This window comes from Charadrius vociferus, unplaced genomic scaffold (genome assembly GCF_000708025.1).
Source record: "Charadrius vociferus isolate BGI_N301 unplaced genomic scaffold, ASM70802v2 scaffold141, whole genome shotgun sequence".
NCBI classification, from domain to species: Eukaryota; Metazoa; Chordata; class Aves; order Charadriiformes; family Charadriidae; genus Charadrius; species Charadrius vociferus.
The window spans coordinates 884,957-899,800 of record NW_009647743.1 but is presented as its reverse complement, the minus strand read 5'-3'; positions in this window follow the sequence as shown (position 1 = coordinate 899,800).

Below are 14,844 nucleotides of genomic sequence, written 5' to 3'. Positions count from 1 at the left end.
ATTTTTGCTGTATGAGCATAGATCATAATAGAAGACATCAGAAACTGACGTGATGTTTGGGAATTTAATGGGGTATATTTTCTTCTTGATGGGCACATATATTTCCCATTAATGCTAATGGGAGTTATATGTGTGCATCAAGAGAACATACCACTTTGCATGTAAATTTCACATTTTATTTTACAGAGGATATGTAACCCTATTATCACCAGGATGTTAGTGCTGGCACGAAAATTTGTCCCAGCTCAGTTGGTTATAATCAAACATTAAAATGATCTAGCTGAGCCTAATTGTATTTTACCCTCCCACCACTTTTGTAATGAAAGTACTTTAATCCAAGGCATTTTCTGTGTCATGTAGATGAATAAACAGCCTTTTTCTGGAAGTTAAGTTGTTTTTAAACTCAAGCTAATAAAACTACTTATTTTCATTTCCATCAGTTACAACTATGGTTAAAAGGCTTACACAATTTAGATTTGAAATGTTCTTCAGGAAGAGAGACTGGTAAAAGAACATATCCTTAACTTTTGAAGATATCTTCTAAAGCTCATAGAAAAAGACAGCTTTTATGAATCCTGTATTTGACCTAGAAAGTGCGTGGATTTTTTTGCCGTACAGTGATTTTCAAGAGCAAGGTATGCAAGTCTGTGGCTGTAAATTTTAAATAGCACAAAGTCTTGTGTAAAGTCTTGTGATGCAACTTAGAGTAACATTGACTGTGGCTCACATGTTGCATTAGAATTAGCGATGTCGTATATTTCTTCACCCTTCAGGATATTCTTATTTGTATGAATTTTATTTTTTTTATTTTATTTTTTTTTTAGTAACCTGTCCGGTCATACCAGAAGCAGCTTCCTCTTCCACACGCTCAAAAGGTGACATCCATTTTCAGGAGAATTCAAATTCAGCACTCTTGGCTGATTCAGGTACCACATATATTTTCATTGAAAATAAACAAAACTGGTGGATGCAGTTGGAAATTAAAATATGCTTTAGTTGAAATTCTGGAAGAGAAAAAAAACCCTCAAAAGGAAAAATATTTTTTCAAAATTTCCCATAGATAAAACTGGAAAACATGGTCTGAATATAGCTGAAGTGCTTTGCCTTGCTGAAAGCATATGAGTCTAAGAAACTGGGCTCGATATCTAGTGTCAGGTATCTCGGTATGTCACATTCATGGCAAAGAGCTAGGTGGCAATTTCTAGCAGGAGCCAGGATTTTCACTGATGTCAGGCTTCATTATCAGAGCAGAAAGCCCCTTACAGATGTTTAAATAAAAAATACAAAAAATAATAATAATAAAAAAAACCCAAACAGAAAACAACCACCAAACACAACAAAGGATTTTGTTATAACACTTTGGTTCTTGAGTAAATTCCATCCAACTGCAGTCCAAATAGAAATCATGCTGGGGTAAAAAAAAAAAAAAAAAGTTAAAAATTATAAAATACGTCAGCTGCTGGCAGGACTCAGTAATGGGTCCGGTCTTGTTCAAGATACTCATTAGTGACCCAGATGAGGGGACAGAGTGTCTGTCACTCCAGAGTGACACATCTGGAGTGGTGTGTCCAATTCTGGGCTCCCCAGGTCAAGAAAGACAGGGATCTGCTGGAGACAGTCCAGAGGAGGACTACAAAGATGATCAAGGGACTGGAGCATGTCTCTGATGAAGAAAGGCTAAGAGACGTGGGGCTGTTTAGCCTGGAGAAGAGAAGACTGAGAGTGGGTCTTATCAATTCTTACCAATATCGACAGGGCGGGTGTCAAGAGGATGGGGCCAGACTCTATTCAGTGGTGCTCAGCAACAGGACAAGAGGCAACGAGCACAAACTGGAACACAGGAAATTCCATCTCAACATGAGGAAAATCTTTCCTTTGAGGATGGCAGAGCCCTGGCACAGGCTGCCCAGAGAGGTTGTGAAATCTCCTTCTCTGGAGATCTTCAAAACCCACCTGGATGGGTTCCTGTCCAACCTGCTGTAGAAGACCCTGCTCTGGCAGGTGGGTTGGACTGGATGATCTCCAAAGGTCCCTTCCAACCCCTGCCATTCTCTGATTCTGTTTCCTTTCTAATCAAGCTAGAGGCATTGTAAAGGCAAGATGGGAGACTACAGCAACTTGGACAGTATCTGGAGAAGATCCAAGATTGTTGCTAATGTATGAAGTAAGAACTGATGTCTCAACTTTCATTTATAGGTGGAAAAATCCATAAAAGTTAATTTAAAATCACTAGAACCAAATCAGTAACCTGAAGCCAAAAGGAGATTTACCATTGACAGCCTAAGATCACGGCAGGTTTTTACAGGTATAGGTGACAGCCTAAGAGCAGGGTAGGATCTTATAATTTTACACAGGTAAAATCTTTGTGATTTTGATTTCCAGTTATTCTTCCGCTATCAGACTTTATTTTTCTCTTGCAGCTCCCTCGTTCTGTTTTGCTTTCTTCTGCCTTATACTGATTTTACTTCCAAGTGCTGGGTCAGATCCTCAGAAATCAATGTGGTTGGGCTTGTTCTAGCAGAGTTGCTGCTTTTGCTATACTATCAGAGTAAAATTACAATTCTCTTTGAGTAAGGCCTTTACTGTCCTTTGAAAGTGTTTGTGTACTTCAGAGTCTTGATAGAGTACTGCTACACAAGTTTCTACTAATATTAATAAGATTTTCAAAAAAAGAATAATGATAATCAGTGTAACTTAATTTTAGCAAGATTTTCTTATTATTTGACTTAGCTACTTTTTTATATTTCTGTTTCTTCATTCTGAATTTTGCAAACAGCATATATAAAATTCACCAGGGAGTTATTGATCCTTAGAAGCTACAATAAGACTTTGGTTCATGAACCACCATTACTGTTCCCCCAAAAGCGTTTAATTTATAAAACAACCTGCATATCTCTTATGATGAGTATAAGGGTAATAAAACTAACTGGTAGGAAAAGCCACAACTGGTCAAATTCTAAGCCCTCTTTCCTCAAAAAGGCATAACACCATAGTAAGGAATGACAGTCTGTCTGCAGAAATGTTAAACTGTAAAATTTTGTAGTGGGTACTCAATATTAATAAATAATAATTCCATTGTCTTTTAAAGTAAAAATGTGACATTCTGTATTAAATTCCACAAGCTTTCAAAGACATTCCTATAGGCCTTTGTGCAAAGGTCAGTCGCATGAATAAAACTCATTACAAGCATAGGCAAAAAATATGTTTCATGCAGCTAAGCTTATGCACATGTTTTGGAATAGTCTTGACTTTAGTTTCCGTAAAGCACCCCAACTTTCCTAGCAAATCCTTTAGAAGCTTCACTCAAATTCCTGACCCCAGTATAGAGAAGAGAGGGGAAAAAAAAAAAAAAAAAAGGCATTGAACTGATTTCCAAGGGATTCCTGCATGCTGGATCTTCTGTCTTCTCTCAGAAGCCTACTGTACACTAAATTTCACGAAATTTGTCACATGGCATTTGGATAGAGACTAGACTGTCTGTCATAGACCGGTGAGTCCTGTTTGGAGTCAGCCAGAACCAATGGTAGGAAGGCATTCTCAATGAGCTGGATGCACGGAGGATTTAAGCTACAGGCAATCCAGCTGGCCAGTGGAAAATGGTGTCAAAAAGATCCTCATGGAAAGAGACACAGAATGTCCCACAGGGCTCAGCAAACTTTAGGATTTCCGAGGAAAAAGATAAATATAAGAAGGTAGTGTAGGAGGAAAGAATATATTTATTTACTGTTTTTTCCCTGTGAGAAACATCAAACGTTTTGCTACATAAAAACATGCTTTCAGTTTTAACAGAAGACAAAATTGATCCAAAATAATGTCGACTTTAGAACAATTCTTACTTCGTAAGTATGTTTTAAAGTAAGTCTGGAAAATCTTGGTCATTCCACTAACCCTCTGACTCACGCCATGGCTACCAGCGCTGTTCACATGGGTGAGGCAGAGCTACAACAGTAAAAGACCTACCCTAATCAGAGCAGAAATTGGCCCAGAACGTGCTGTGAAACCAAAGCAGCTGCAGTGTCAAACAATTCAGACAGTACTTCAAAAACCAAAAGTTACATGCAAACCAAGATGGTAAAAATATTTTCTTCCCATTGTTCCACTTTTAAAAGTGGGTTAGACTACTTGCGTGCGTGAAACAACTTCTAAATTGAAAACCCCAAGAATTGTGTCACATGCCTGAATTTGAGAAAGACCCTGTGACATGTTTCAACTGTCCTGATTTCTGTGGAAAGGAAATTGAGGTGCTTGGGCCAGACCTACCATCTAGGGCAGCTGGACTCAGGAATGCTGCAGGAGCATCATTTTTGACACGGTTTGGACAACCGGACTTACATTGATTTGGAATTTGTCATATTTCAAATTGTGCTCAACAAACTCTTCATCTCAGTCCATTTTTTTTGCACCAACTTCAGAATGGCGAGGAAGGATTTACAAAAGTGGCTGAGGTCTACTTCCTGCTGGCATGATGGCCAGTGAGTTGCCACCAGTCAACAGTCTCTGAAGCAGAGCAAACGAAGAGAGAATGGGGAAAAGGATCTATCCGCATACTCAAAGAGATATTAAGTAATATTTAGGGGAATATGTAAACATCAGGTATGGCTAAAAATACTGCAGCTGAATCATCTACGTGGTTCTGGAATGGAACCGAACCTGAACTTTCATGAGGATGTGAAGTTAGCTCTGTAAACCTACTTCTCCTCATAACTTGGTCACCTTCTTGCTCTAGCTAATAGCCATGGGTTTTAGCTGTTGTCTACACCTACAGCTGGGGTCAGAACTCATAGGTAGGAGTTGATGAATGCAAACATCTGCGTGCATCATTTTCTGGCTCTGGTTCTTTTAGACCAATTTGATAGAACCTGCCCGTCTCTCTACTAATTAATATTAACACTTTTCAGAACCTGTAAAACGAACAGGTTGGTCTATGAGGGCTAAGTAGAAACAAAATCCTGAGTCTCTTTTTAAAATGAAGTCCTGAAGATTTTTCTGTATGCCTCCTTGGATTTGTGGTGTTAGCTTTTTAATCAGACCCCCCAATACCCTAGTGTTTTAATAAAGAATTTCAGTTAAAAGGGCTTTTATGTGGACATTTAGGATGCCAGATATCTGTTACCCCAGGAAGCAGGGCAATTCTATCCATATTAATGCTAATTAATATTAGCTGAGATCAGACCCTTTATTTAGAAATATTTGTGCTTCCTATGTTGGAGACTGTTCCGTTGAGCTACCGGAGAACTCGCTGGGATTTGTGGTCTTTTCAATGCTTATTTTCTTGCAATTTCCAGGCAGTGCTTAGGCCCAGTTCTTCTGCCAGATAAGCATCACTAGAGAAAACATTTAAAAATGGCAAGTCACAGGAGAAGAACCTCTGTTAAAGGTCTCCCTGGTTTAGACTGAGCGTATCTCCGTATTCCAGTCCTTCTCCATTTTTAAGCTGTTTGAGATTCATCCAAAATCTCTTTTTTTTTTCTTTCCTTTTTAATAATAACATCTAAAATAATCCCAGCACATTTACTGTGACACTAATATACCTCAGGGCCACCTTCTTACTGCACAATTTACCTACAGCGTTCATTAATGGCTGAGAAAAACACACCCTGTCATGGCTTACTGCAACCCAACCGACTTAAATTGCATCCAGAAAGCTGACAGGCCAGTGCATTATTAACTGAGCCACTGAGACCCTTTAAACTGTATTGTATGTAAGTTTATAGCGCGGGGAGCATAGAATTTTAAGCTTGCACATTTTAATGTATTTAATTTGCCGCACTCGGCAGTTTGCTGTGTGAACTGTTAATCTTTTCAACCGATACAGCAAAATGTCACTGTATTCATTTGCGGAGTATAATAGGCTTATATCCTGAAACAATAAAGTTATAATAGCCTGCCCGCTGCCTAGAGAAGTTATACAAATTCAGCATGTACAAGGTGTTGTGTGTCCTACTTACCCTCCAGGATTTTAAAACTCATCTTCTCATATCAGTGCCTTGAAAATCAGTAGTGCACATTACTTTGGTGAGATAAAGCCAAGTAAATGTCATGGATCAAGCTCTGCTGAATTCTCTCTCTCTCTCTCTCTCTGGAATTGCTTTCAGTACCTTTGATACTAATTCGTTCTTGCCGTCCCCACCCATGACAAATGCAAGCTGAAGTCGCAGGCGTCCAGATTTGTTCTGCAGCCTCGGTACACGAACTGGTCTGGAACTGATGAGCAATTCCTCCACTTACGGCGGTGGCAGGAACCAGCAGCCACAGAATCACAGATCTTAAGGAACAAAAGCTGCTGCTCAGCTGTCCAGCCTCCAGGAAAGAGGTCCTACATGTTCCCTCAACCTTTACTAATGTTTCTCAGATTTGCCCTCCATTCTTTCTCTGACCATTTCTGCAACAATTGTCATCTCTCATTTTCTACAACTCTTATCAAAAGGACTCTGTGATCATGGTGGTATCACAGGGTTTCTATAGTAATGAGTCATCGCCTGCAACAGAGAATCGTGGGGGTGAGGATGAAGATGATAACAGTAATAAAGGGAATACTGACACTACCAGTGCTAACATATGGAGACCTGAATATTTTTTGTACGAGTTTTCTATATTTTTCAAGTGAAAAGTTTCACAGGGAAAGGAATGGATTGCTTATTTCCATCGTAAGATCTCCATTCTGACGAGTGGAACTGTGACATCTTCTCACACTGGCTTTCTGTCAGGTTGCTGAATGACACCGCAGCTGTACTTGGGCAACTTTAGGTTCAGCCTGTGAAGTGTTTAGTTGACCTGCAGGGCATTTTACAAAGTCTGTCTTTTTTTAAAAAAGGTTATCTTTATGCCTGAGGGGACGGTTCGTGGGGGTTCTTTGTCCATAACAGGAATGACGTGGGGGTTAGTTGAGCTTGGACACTTAGATACCATTAAATATTCTTTAGAAAAAAGACCAAAATGCAATGAAACAAACCACTTGTCAAATGAAGTCTATGTTGTCCGGATCAGTTCTACTCATAGTGATTAATTAAAATGTAGCCTGAAGCAGAAGAAGGTCATGCATCTCAGTCCACAGCCAAACAAAATCTTTAGGGAAGAATCAATAAAATGATCCCTGGATGATTCAATTAAAAATATGTAAAGAAAAAGAAGATTCTCTAAACCAAACATAATACATTCTTAAAAAAAATATATAAATAGGCACGCTGGTGGCAGAACATAACTTTCTGGATATCTTGGGCTTCAGTGGTTCTAAAGAGGGGAGGGGATCTGAAAGGGGAAGATAACAGTTACCAGAAGGAGGTAAGAGAGCTACACTGAATTTTCCAATGCAATAATTGTCCAGAGCCTGTACAAACCTGTTTCTTGTTTCAAAGCAATCCCTTTAAAATTATAACAACTCTGCATTTTTCAGCGAAGCCCTATTACTGGTGTCTTCATTGTCTGAAAGCATTAACAAAACCAGCCAACACTTTAATGAAAACTACTTCTTTCAGCAAAAGCAAACTTTGCTTTTAAAACTGTGCCCTGGCTGCAAGGTGAATTAAACGTAGAGAAGTAAATAAAAAATTAAAACTGGAGTTGTTACATGAAGTTGTGATGAGTCTGTCTCTTCCTTCTTAACGAAGAAAAGAGGTGTAATACAGCAGCAGTTCAAGAATATTCCATTAGTAACATTTATACTGAAGGGCTTTAGACTATTATCCCAGGTTACATCCTGGGTTTTTTCTTTTCTTTCTTAATAGGTAAAAACCTCACAGATTCTCTCTGCAGCCAGAAATAATGTACAATAATAAGAGAAAGCATGGATTTGCTTATTTTAACTGGGCTGATTATATAGTCTGTTTAGTTTCTTTATTTGCCTACAGAGTTAGGAGATTTCTGTGGCAGAGTATGGCTAATCTGAAGCATTCAATTATGTATCTGGTGACTGCTAGTGAATTAAATATTGTCTGGCACTGGATTGTACATGCTGCTTTTTGGCCTAGTGGACCACAGGCACACTGGGTAACTAAACTTCCCAAGCTACTAATTTTGATTCATAGGAACATGATTATATCTTTAAGGTCTTAGACAGTGTAATCTTGGAAACATTAATTATTAGGAACTCATTGGTACATCTTGTATTTTTATGTCTGCTGTAACCTCTTGATTTATTCCTTTGATATTATTTCAGACTCAGCAATCAATGCTGGTTTTGAGGTCCTGATCATCTGAATGAATTTAGCAAACTACAAGACATAAAATTATTGTAAGGAAAAATCTTTTCACATTTTTGCTGCGGTTGGGGTCAGGGAGAGTTCTTAAATAAAATATTTAAGAAACATCTGAGTATAACCCAATGAGAATGTGGGAAAATTACATTATTTCTTAGACTATTTTAACATCAAAGGTAGCACTAGCGGACGGATAGTCATTAAAGGCTGAATTACTGAAAGTGTCTGGATAGTGCACTTAAACACATTTCAGTCGAGTGAAATAATTTAAAATCTGAAGTGTGATCCAGAATCACATATGTCAATTACCATGTTGTCTGTGATATTAAAAATGTATGCAGCTGGAGGCTTAATTATATGAGATCTCTCAGAGTTAGAAACACTTCATCCTTTACCCATTTTTTTTTTCTAAATCGTGGTCTTTTTAGATATTGAATGCAAATAATCCACAAAATGAAGGGAAAAGTTCTTCTGTCATTTGATGTTATTGAAAGCCAGGATAACACTGGAGATTTGCAAAAATTAACTTGAAAATATTGTTGTGTTGATGGAATTTGATTACCTGATGATGATGTTGATTGACTGAATGTAATGAATTTTTCAAGTGGAACAAAGACTTTTTCATGACGAATTAGTTAAAAGACATGGTCTCTACTGCATTTGTACATCTGCATCACTACCAAAGTAGTAATTTTTCTATCAAAACCACCAGCACAACATTTTGAATCATCTTCTTTTTTCCTTAAAACAGATGCATTAGTTTTCATTTCCTACACTATCTCACAGAAAAAAACACCCTGGAACCTAATGGTACTGAAGTTAATTTGCTGTCTAGTGCTCTGTTGTCTCAGTTGCCCAGCTCCATATTACCTTTAATAAGGTGGGACTGATCACTACAAACTATTATTCACAATAACCAGGCACTGTGTCTTTCCTGGGCTTTTGAAGTCCAAGATCCACCAGTTGATTCTGGCAGAATACAACTCAACCCCAAAGTTAGCTGTTTTGGGAGTAAATACACAAGTACAAAGAAAGAAAATTTCTCTTCTAATGGTCTTGATGAACACCCATGTAAGAGCTGCTTCTTTTTTTTTTTTTTTTTTTTTAATGGGCAATTACTTATGTATGGATCTTGGCTTTTAGTTATTTGCTGTAAGATTCTCTAAATGAGACATCAGGGAGTCAGATGAAGCTCCAGGATGTGTGATTTGTACAGCAAATTAGAAGAGTTTTTCTGACTGGAGAGTCAGCATTTCTGGTGGCAAGCCGCCCACTCAAAATTTTATCTGCTGGAATCCGTTGTGAGGAAAGGTAAAGCTCCACGGAGAGGCAGAAAGTGGTGGTTTTGTGGCGGTGAAGATGGTAGAGTGGAAACAGCGCAGAGGTACAGATTTGCTGGGATCACAAGGACAACGATCGAATTAAGGGAGCTGAAGGGTGGTGTACTCCTACCAAGAAGACTGAAATTGTTATGGCTGGATTTGGTTGTTCAGCTTGCTTCAGGGGCTGAGAGCTGGACTGCCTGAGCTCTATAGTACTATGGACTGTCAGTACCAATTGTATAGTAATTTTTACACATATTAATTAACAATATTTCAGTATTCAATACCTGAATTTCATTTTTCAGGAATCCATTACGATCAGCCACACAAATGATCCCATGATTTGTTTTAATCAGCTGTTTGCTCAAGTACAGTATGATGAAAGATAGAAGTACAGTGAAATAAGAATGCTTCATTTCAGAAATTAAAGGAAAAGGCTTGCGAAACGGCAGCCTTTATTTCAGCCAAAGTTCAATATTGTTCATTTTGTTCTTTTTTTTTTTTTTTTTTTCCCCAGTGTTTTGGTAGCAAATATTCTTTTCTAAGAAAATAATCACAATGAAAAATACTTTAAGTAGTACCCATCCTGTTAATAGACATAACCAGGACCATTGCTTTCCAGCTGCTTTTGAAAGTAGACTTTTTTAAAGGTTTCAATTGAAGTTAAAAGAGGACCAGGAGTTCTTGATTTCCTTCAAGTTAAAACCAGCATTCGGACTAGCCAGTCATCCTGGGCACTCATATTCCTGAGTCCCGAGTTGTGACTTAGAGGATGACATTGCTTCAGAGGCTGCTGGAAACCCATCCCTGATCAGAGGATTGAATGTCACCCGGAAACGAGACCTGTCTTTTATCATCTGACTTGGAGCTTGATATATTTGAGCTTGCACCAACAGCCTCCTAACTGATTAAAACTACGATTAAGAGCATTTAACAAGGTCTCGGATGGTTTACTCATTTGCTTTAGTTCCTGGATTTTTAAGCAAAGTTTGGAAGGCCTGTCTTTAGTGGGAACTGTAGGTCATACATCCACATGAATTGTGAATATGGTTGTTAAAACACTTGCAAGAGCTTACATGGACCATGTTATCACCATTGTGGTTGCTCTTGTTTTTATTCTTCTTCTAGAAAAGGATATGTTATCAAAGCTGAACAATCAAATGTGTTTCCGTCTCATTTTACAACAAAGCTGCGTGGAAAATTTGATCTTATGGTCCTCCTTTCAATTGTTAAGAAAACAGTGTATTCAGGCCTAAGAAAACATTTCATTCCAGACCGTAGGTGCTTCTCCATCGTACACAAAGATTGAACCTAATCAGCATCTCTCCTGGGTCATAAATCTGCACAAGGAGAGTTCATATGGAGAATGTGTACTGATTTTTACCTTATTACTGCAAGTCTGTGTATGTTGTATTATTTATGTTTATCTCGGGTAAAGGTTAGCTGAGATAGGTGATGGTTATTTTATTTAAAATTGATATTCTAGGTGGACCAAGAGGCAAACTACTGTGTTAGGCACTTTACAAATAGAAAGCCAATGACAGCTCCTGTCCCAAAGAATTTAACATTTGCCTGTGATTTGTGACAATTTAGAGAACTGCCTGTAAAATAGCAAAATGAAAGACCAATTAATAATGACAGCACTTTTCCTGCAGAATGCAAAAGCGATTCAACAAAATCCTTCAACAACTTTGACCGTAAATACAGACTTTTGAGCTCCAGATTGTCAGAACATGCATGTCTACAAAATGTTAGTCTCCGGCCACGTTATTTCACTGTCCACTGAACTGCATGGTCCACGGCACTTGGCAAAGCGCCTCTGTGTTACTGATCTGAACTTATTTTGGAACAGACAAGGGCTCTGACACTGTGCAGCTGAAGACAATTGCTGAATCCACAGAGGGCTCTCTGAAAATACGTTCATCTTTCTCTTAGAACCGGCAGTCACTGTTATGATGACAGGTGACCTAAGAAACCTGAATTTCTGCCAGCACATTCTTGAGTCCCATTATAGCACCGTATAGGTATTTTTCACCTGATGTAGGATCTCTGGTATGACCTTCTCTGAAATTTACTGACTTTATTGTAAGTGGTATCTTTCTAATACTGGCAACACCTTCATACATTTTAATGAGCTGCCCTGGAAATAATAGACTTTTGTCATCTGTTTCAAAATATCTCAGCTCCGAAAGGAATATTTTGCATCAGCATCAATTCTTAGGCTCATATTCCCAGCTTCTCTTCCTCTACATCCTGGAGGAAAAAGACAGCTTGTTCTCATTTTAATGTGGCAAGGGACATTGTTTTGTTGTTGGTCTGTTTATCCTCAACTTGTAATTCATTTGTATATTAAACGAACTCATTTTATTTTTAGTCATTTGTTTTGTGCTGCAGCTATAGTCTAGATCACTGTGCTCCTGTCTGTGGCTCCGTTCCAAGTAAGTCTGTTGAGCCAATGTAGCCACATGATAGTCTGATGAAGTGCTGGCACTTACTTAGCAGTAGTTTTCCAGATGTCAGTGGGTTATTTCAAAGAATACAAGCTTTAAAAAAACCTACAACAGCAACAAAAACATTGGCCCCAACAGCTATTCCTAGGCACTGATTGCTACCTCAACATTTGTATGTATGAAAATGAGACATCTGGTACTCTAAACAGTGGCAAGGAGCTGTATGACAATGCTTGATTAGAGCAATGCCTTGTTGAATGCCGTCTTTTATTTCCTCTTTTGAAAAGTATAGTAGGTAACTAATAGCATTACATACTCAAGTATGATAGGAATTAAAATAATAGATTGTGTGATGCTTTTTCTTACCCAAGTTCTACTCAGGCAGGAAGGCCTCATGCAATGCATCCTCCCATCCTACTGATCCTCTTTGAAATGACTAGCACAGTTGTTAAAAAAAAACCCATATAACGAACCACAGCAAATACCCAAAGAAACCTTGAAAGATGGGAATTATTATTCTTTTTCAGCACAAGATCATTGAATGAATCAACTAATTTCCTTAAACACTGTTAATGTAGCAACAAAATTATGTATTTTACTATATTAAGAGAATACATTTAGGAAAATCATATGGGTTGTATACGTACAATGATCCTCATTTAGCAAAGCTCTTACCATTAACTTAGAGTTAGCCATGTGGTAAGGTACTCTCAATAACTTCAAATAAACTACCCATATTCATGAAGTTAGGCATTTATTTAGATGGCCTACTGAACTGAGAAATTAATCATTTCTGGGTTTTGAGACCACACTTAAAAACTTATTGAATTTAGTGGAGAATAAGCTGTTACCAAAAAGAACATTGAAACATCCTCTAGAATACTGCAGTAGGAATACATTTTCTATTAAATTGCCTGGGACTTTTCTGCAGATGAAAAGTTGAGTTCATATAATCCCATCTGGGAAAAAATAATCCAATAAAGGAGCAAGCCCTCAGCTAGGGGATGCAAAAGTCAATAGCAATGACATTTTGTGAAACTTTACACATGCTGAAGACACACTTCTTTATGGGATTTTAATACAGCACTCAATATTACCAGCATTAGACAAAGTGTCTGAGACAGCATTATCAGCACTAGAAAATGTCTCATATGCACATATATTGACATAACTGCATCTTTGTGGTTTTATTTTTTTCCTCTCTTCTGTTTTGAAAATATTTCTCCATGCTTTCGCTGACTTTCTCTGAAATATATAGGGAACATCATGTTTAAAAAAAAAAAAACAACTGAGAAAAGCATTTGGAACTTTTGCCCAGCATGTTATCACGTATGTAAGTCTCGCTGCAGCAAGAAATGCAGTGTGTCATTTTTTAGTTAGTAGAACCATTTTTCGCCAAGACGCGCGCGGGCTGCCTCAGTTACATACCAGCTGAACTCAGCTGTGCTAAGAGGATCACAACAGTCGCTTTAGTCTTTGGGGAGGTCAGCGGAACCAAAAAATTCATGGAAGGAGACTGGACCGGTAGAAATGGAAAAGTCTCCTAAGCTGAAACTCACTGGAGTTGTGGTGGAGAAGACAAGCTCCAAGACCCAGCCAGGAATCCCCCTCCACCCCAGCCCCACTCTCAGGGTGTTTTTGCAGTGCAGAGACCCAAACTTTCAGTTCCAGGCATCCAAAATAAATTAAAGATTTTAGTTGAAATTCTCTGCTGGCATAAACTAATGCAGCACCACCAGAGTCAGTAAAGCTTTGCCTATTTACACCAGGGGAGAAATTAGTCCTCTCTCTATAGAGATCTTGTAGCTCAGCTATCATGGAAGACTGATTTCCTGTCAATAATAAATGTCCTCGGTATCCTACACAAGTCTTCAGTTTATCGCCTCTGGACATTTTTTAATAGCTGCAAGTCTCAAGATGGAAGCAGATTTTTATGCTTTATTTTGAAGGGTGAGGATTGTTCAGAAAAGATACTTCCTGAGCTGCCCAGGGAAAAGACTATTATAACACCAACGTGGTCCAACCTATCAGCCTAACTTGCGTAAGAAAAGAAACTTATTTCTTTGTAACTTGTCTTTCATTTTCACATCCATTTGTTCAAAGACATCTGAAAGTCCCTGAGCGCTGACCTGAATAAAATGAAGAAGGAGGCTAATAGAGTGTTCACCTACAGTATTGTTTCCTCTCTTGTTATTAGATGGATATGACCCTGTCTTTGATCTTCCTGCAGATGGTACAGCCAAGGGTGCCTGGAATAAAGAGTGCCACACTCCTCCTCGGAGGAAAGAAAGAAAGAGGAGTAGAGCGGGAATATGCACAAGCAAGAAAATGGCCACTGTGGTAATTACAAGTGACAAAGATAAATGAGTAAGAATGTGTGAACATGTTCCTCGGTGGGTCCTTAAATAGGTAGAAAATGTAAAAATGTGGCATGGGAGTCGACGAAGGCAAGGTGAAATGGTACTGAAATAAAACCAGGACTTTCTCTTTGATTCAGTAACCTTGTAAGGGAAATGATTAAAGAAATGCAATATTTTTAGTTTGTTTCTATCTCTTGGTGTTTCTTTATGTACCAGCACACAGTTTATTCTTCAAGGGTATATCACCTTATTTCTGACTGCTTGTCAAACACTGAACCTATGTCTATTGTCAAATAACAGTGAAACAGCTGCTGTTTAAAGAGACACATAAGCAAGAAATAAGGTAACTGCTTTGCTGTGTAAGGGAGAGCTTTAACAGAAAGGACATCCTACTTATTTGATTGAGCAGACTAAATAGGTTACCTTCTTTCATGTGTTTATCCCAGTGTCTTGTCTGTTCATTGTTCAGGTAGTTAACCTTTGAAGTATTGCAGTCAAGAATTTGAATGAATGAAGA